This window comes from Aulonocara stuartgranti (genome assembly GCF_965226115.1).
Source record: "Aulonocara stuartgranti genome assembly, chromosome: 3".
Classification (NCBI taxonomy): Eukaryota; Metazoa; Chordata; class Actinopteri; order Cichliformes; family Cichlidae; genus Aulonocara; species Aulonocara stuartgranti.
Genome location: NC_138941.1, coordinates 51,174,847 through 51,180,846, shown reverse-complemented (window position 1 = coordinate 51,180,846; position 6,000 = coordinate 51,174,847).

The following is a 6,000-nucleotide window of genomic DNA, read 5'->3' as shown; positions in this document are numbered from 1 at the left end:
GGGATAGGGTTACCGGGGCCCCGCCCTGGAGCCAGGCCCATGGAGGGTGCCCAAGGGCAAGTGTCTGGTGGCCGGGCCTTAGTCCATGGGGCCTGGCTGGGCACAGCCCAAAAAAGGGACATGGGCCCATCTTCCTGCAGGCCCACCACCCGCAGGAGGCACCATAGGGGTTGGGTGCTATGTGGGTCGGGGGGCAGCCAGGAGCGGAGACCTTGGCGGACCGATTCCCGGCTACCAAGACTGGTGATTGGGAAGAATTTTTCTTCTTCTGAAAAAAAAAACTTGCATACATGACAAAAACATTACAATTTGAATATATTCACAATTTTCCTGAATGATTTTATGTAAGCTGAAACTTTCAATCATGTACTATATGCAAGTATATGAAAAAAATTAATAAATCAAAAAAAGATCTGATCTAAATTCAGATCCATATGTCTATTTTTATATGGTATAAAAAGCATATGCATATCTAAATAATATTTCAAATAAAGTATAAAGCCATCTTTTTATGTATATTTCCAAGCTCATTGTGCCACAAAAATAATTTCATTAAAAATTCAATTTGTAAATTTTTACAAATCTAAACTTGCTTCAAACCTTCTCTAGAAAACTTACTGAAAAACTACCAAACTAAAGTGAACACATTTTCCTGCAGTGCATTTTGATAATTCACTCAATAAATAATAATAACTAAACCCTTTTTTTATTACTGTGTTATTTTGACTTATTTGCCATGATTTTTCCACAAATGGATAGACCCCCCCCCCCCCCCCTTAAACATAATTTATAAGAACGCCCAGAAGAGAGACTCTTAAAGCAAGTTAAGGAATTACAGAAAACACTTGCACTTTCATAATTAAACAGCAGGGGCCGCTGTGGTTGTAATTTAAATATAATATAAATCATAAGATGAAACAAAACTAAGCTAGAGCTGTTAAAAAAATGAGAAAAATCTCACCTGCTGTACTGCGATAACATTGATGTCATCCGCAGACCAAGGCAATGAAGAGGTAATCTTTGCATTTAGAGCACAACAGCAGCTACAAGGAGAGAAAAATAGCGATGTGTCTGTGAAAATGAAACGGCTCTTAGAACCGACTCTTTGAAGTGTGTTTTTTTTTATCTTACTCTCTCACTTTTTTCGCTTCACGCCACACTTGAGCCTTGTGTTTGCGCTGAGCAGAGGGGGGAGGGGTGGTAGTTACACTAGCAGTAGCACAGGAACATAGCAGGAGGAAGAGAGAAAGAGAGCCAGGGACAACAACAAGAGACAACATGTCTGTGAAGGTTCTCAGTCATCCAGGTCATCGTAGTCAAAGGAGCTTGCAAAGCTCCTTTGACAACAAGAGACAACATAATCACATTAGAAAGGTATAGTAATCATCCACAGCTAGTTGTAACTGGGGATGATAAAGGATTCAGAAAGTTTATTCCTGCAGTGAGTCCTATGTATGCAATTCCAAGTAGGAAAACACTCTCTTAAAAAATCATCTCAGGCCTATATAAGAGAGCATGTGCATCTTCTTTTTCTTTTACATATTTTAATTTGTATTTTATTGTGTTGTGGTTTGCAGTGTTTTGTGTTCTTTCACTTTAAATTAGTTTAAAAGGAAAAAGCTGAAAATTTGAATATTTAAAATTTTAATTTAAATAGTTGTTTTTTGTATTTTATAATTTATTTATTATATTTTATGTGGAGTGAATAAATAAAAATATATTTACGGTGGCCGCTAGAGACAAAGCATGTACAAAATCCGAAGAATGTGAAATCTCCAAAACTCCAAAACACAACCGAAGTGCTCCAGGATGCTAGAGACAGTGTTGAGCTTTTGTTACCTAGTGGCTAATCGCCCCCTGGTGTCTGGCTGCAGTATAGGACATAAACCCCGCCTCCTCCATGTTAGCGGATGGGACTGGGGTCAGACTAAAATAAATAAATTCTCCTCAGATACATTTTTCTTTCTTTTGTTTTCAATAGTTCTCATCACGCTGATTGATGTCCAAGGGGTCTCCTCTCCCATAAGTTTGATTCTAATTACTACCGCAGTGATGTTAAATTGGGGTGTAACGTCATCATAACAGCTTTGACTGGCAGCTGCAGTCACGGAGAAACTTGCGTATCTCTGTTCGTAAATAGCAGATAGAGCGTAGGCTCTGAGAGGGGGGCCAGCGTGTGCGTTATGAAAACAAAACCGACTGTCTTAACCTGACAGCCTGAGGTGTTCTTCAGTAAACTGGACTACCCGACAGAAGGACCCGAGGCCCCGCTGCACTTTTTCGGTAAGTTAAACATGTTTGTAAGCTAATCCGTAACTACCGTCCTTAGCTCGGTCCTGAGACCTAGCTAGCTAAGATGAGCGCTCGGCTGTTGGGAAACTGTGGGGAAACTTGTTTTGTAAAGTTCATTTAGCTAACCCGTGCATTTACACCGACTAAAGAAATCAAGAGATATATACAAGTACAATACAAGTATTATACTGTAAAAGCAACAGGCTGCACTCTGCTTCAGCTCCTGTACAGAGCTGATTATCAAATATGTGCAAACAACAGTATGTTTTCAGTCTCCACATGTGTAAAGACAATAACACAATTTTTTAAGGTTGTACTTCAGTAACTCCTCATTAATCAGTAACTATGGATTAAACTGTAGAACTGAAAAAAATGTAAGAGAAGAGCTTCAGATCCTGAGTGTGGGACAGAGAAGGATCAGCTTTATTTCAGATTTGAGGGATAAAATTTATATTTGAGTTTGTTATGGTTCTGTTCTTTGTGACTACAGGGGCTGCCCTCAGATTCAGACCTCAGCACCACCCAGTGACAGCAGACAGATCATCCGACATGTTCACATGTTAACTGCAAAATGAACTGATGAAAACAGTACAAAAGTTAAAGTACCACATGTGCTGTAGTGAAAGCTGCAGCTGTTTTATTGATAAAGTTAAAGACAAAAAACAAAAGGATTAATCACTCATGTAACCGTGTCACTATATATCAGCATTAACAGGACCTCAGTTTGGTGTTTCACTTAGCTGCTGATCTCAGACCTGCACAGCTTCCGTTTTAAACACTTTATGTACTCAGCTGCATGAAGAGCACGTTTGAGTTTCTCTGACACAATTAAATAAAACCTGATGAAGGTCAAAGGTCATCACTTGTATGTTGAACTACAAACTTGTGATCTGGAATTCTTTCACAGTTTTTTGCAGATACTGTGTTATTTACCACAAAGTGATTCAAAGTTATTCATACCAGAGTAACCAGAGAGGATCATATATTTTTCTACAGGACTGAATATAATATCTTTATTTAAAAGTCCAGAGCCTCTGGGGAGTATCCGAGTATTTATAACATTACACAAACCAAAGGTCTCCATCACAGTGTTCATGAAATGCTGGGTTTATCCATCTCCTGGGGCGGGCCTATGGAGGAGTGCTGAAGATTTCCCTGTGAGGGAGCTGCTGGTGAAGGTCATGAGTCCTGTTGATCAATGCCATGAGCTTCAGTGTTCCTTGTGTTTCTTAAATGATGCCTCTCTCAGTGGGTCAACAGAACTTCTGGCACAGGACAACTGTGATGAAAGAAAGGGAAGAAGTTTCTCCAAACCTCTGGACCCAGGAAACCCAGCTTCGTCCTGATGGTCTCCCTCACTGGTTTCTCCCCAGGGTGAATCTAGCTGTTAATATAACATGGACTGTATTATTAAATGAAAAGAACAAATAACACTACGCTACTTAAACCTCATGCTGCTGTTTTTAAAGTTTCCATGTTACCAGGCTGTAGAGGGCTATGAAGATTTAAACCATTACACTCACAGTCTTAAATGTTAACATCTCAAAGGACAGCATTACATTTTTGATATTAACAGTAACTCTGGGCCTCTGTAGAGTGTGCAGATGATCTCATTGCTGTTTAAAAATAGATAACAAAACCTAAGAAGTCCTGAATCATTCAATAACACAGACTATTAGAGTAACAGGTGTGTAGCATCGCAAACTAGCTAGTGACAAGCCTCCAACACAGTACTTATGGTAGCGGCTAATCTAGCAAACAAATTAACAACAGACTGATTTTAGATGTTGTAGAACTATAAGATGATAAGCTGTGTGTCTTTTTCATAACAGTAACGTGATTGTATTTACCTTAATTGAACGAGTCCTCAGTCGCGGTAAACCCATCAGCAAAAAAATGGAGCAGCCGGGCTACGTAAAAAAGTGTAGGGGGGCGTGTTTACGGTCACGTCTAGCGGGTGTGTGGGCGGGAGTGTGACGCAGTCGTTCCACCTCAAGTCACTACTAGCAGACTTTAGCTGTGTCCCAAAACGTTGGCTGCTTCCTTCGGAGGACCCGGCCTTCGTGGTCTACGTGGGCTGGGTCCTTCGAAGACCGAGAAGGCCGGAAGTGCGAGGCTATGAAATGGGACGGACTAGCCTTCAGATTTGCGTCACCGCTGTGTCGGTGGAGTTTAATAGAGATTGACAGACCACGTGACTTTCACGCATTGCATGCTGGGAACTCGTGGCAAAACAATCCAAGTACCCCATCAAATGCAAGCATTTGCAGCACCGCAAAACGTTCATTCTTCGGTTCCAATAAATTCTTGCTTTTTCTTTGTCCCCCAAAAAAGTTATGTACAAAACGAAGGAGAACCATGCCGGTCCGTACAAAGACAGACTTGATGAAAAGTCAAAGAAAAGATACGAGGAAAAAAATCAAACCAGTGAAAGTGTTAGATCCTTGCGAGCACACAGAGGGGCAAAATACGTTAGCGTGCTGCCCAACTTTCACCACGCTCATATTTATAATCATACGGTTCTTGGAGTGAGTGCATACACTCGTGAAGTTTAGTAACTTCAGGTCACTGCAACAAGCCCAGGTACAGTTTACCGACGGATGGGTACAGGACCTTGAAATGTACCGTGTAGAAAGTAAAGACCATCGTACGTATCATAAGTTTACCAGTCTCACAAATCGTCTTCATAAATACACATTCGTTAACGTTTATTAATATAACCTTTGAGCTCAATGGTAATTAATTAGTAGTAGAAATAATTTCTGGTACGCCGTTACAGAAATGTAGCAGTGACAATAATATTGTATGCTGTAATTGCACTGGACAATTAGTGATACAAAAAACCTGTTTTATCCTGTGAATAAAAGTATATGTTTTTGTCAATGTACCATGGTAATAACAGAAGCGAAACGCAATATTGTGTCAGGACAATTCACTATTTATGCACAATAAACAAAGGAGCATAGCACGACAATTTCTGTTCAGCGCCAGACTTGCTTGTAACCTATATCACCAATTATGTTATGAAAATGACGTATTAACTACTACAGCAGACTGACCTTTGTGGGAATGCTTGGAGCAGACTAACCTGTGAGCTGGAGTGTTCTGAGACGTTATATTTTGTCTTTGAATGGCTGCAATCCAGGCCATCCGTCGCGTCTTTGTTACTTCGGAAACATGGCTGAACAATTTCTCTTCAACGACGTAATCCGATAACAATCGATCTCTTTACCCGTCGGCTTTCCGTGGCTGGCATGCGACCGGCTATTGCAGTTAATAATACAACAGCTTCTTGCCATTTTTTGTGTTTCTTTTTATCGCTGTATAACTGAGTTCAATTGAAAGCCTGCGTGCGCTAGTACCTCTTGCCACAAGTTCCCAGAATTCTTTGCGGTTTTACCCCTGAATGACGTCACATTTTCAATCTCTATAAACTCTGCCGTCTGCTCCTTGCTATCTAAAATATAACAGGAGACTGCCATAAATTCTTGACCGTCTCACACTTCTGTTCAATCAGTTTTCTGTTTAATGTTTATTCAGCTGTGTGAAAATCCCGGAGGAACCCACCCGATGGATTAATAAAGTTGTATTTAATCTAATAATCTAATAACTCTGATCTCAGCCAAACCGATTTACCCCGGAACAAATAAAACACAGAAAAAAGGAAAATAATTACATTTTTAAGTTATTGACTTATATGTCATGTTT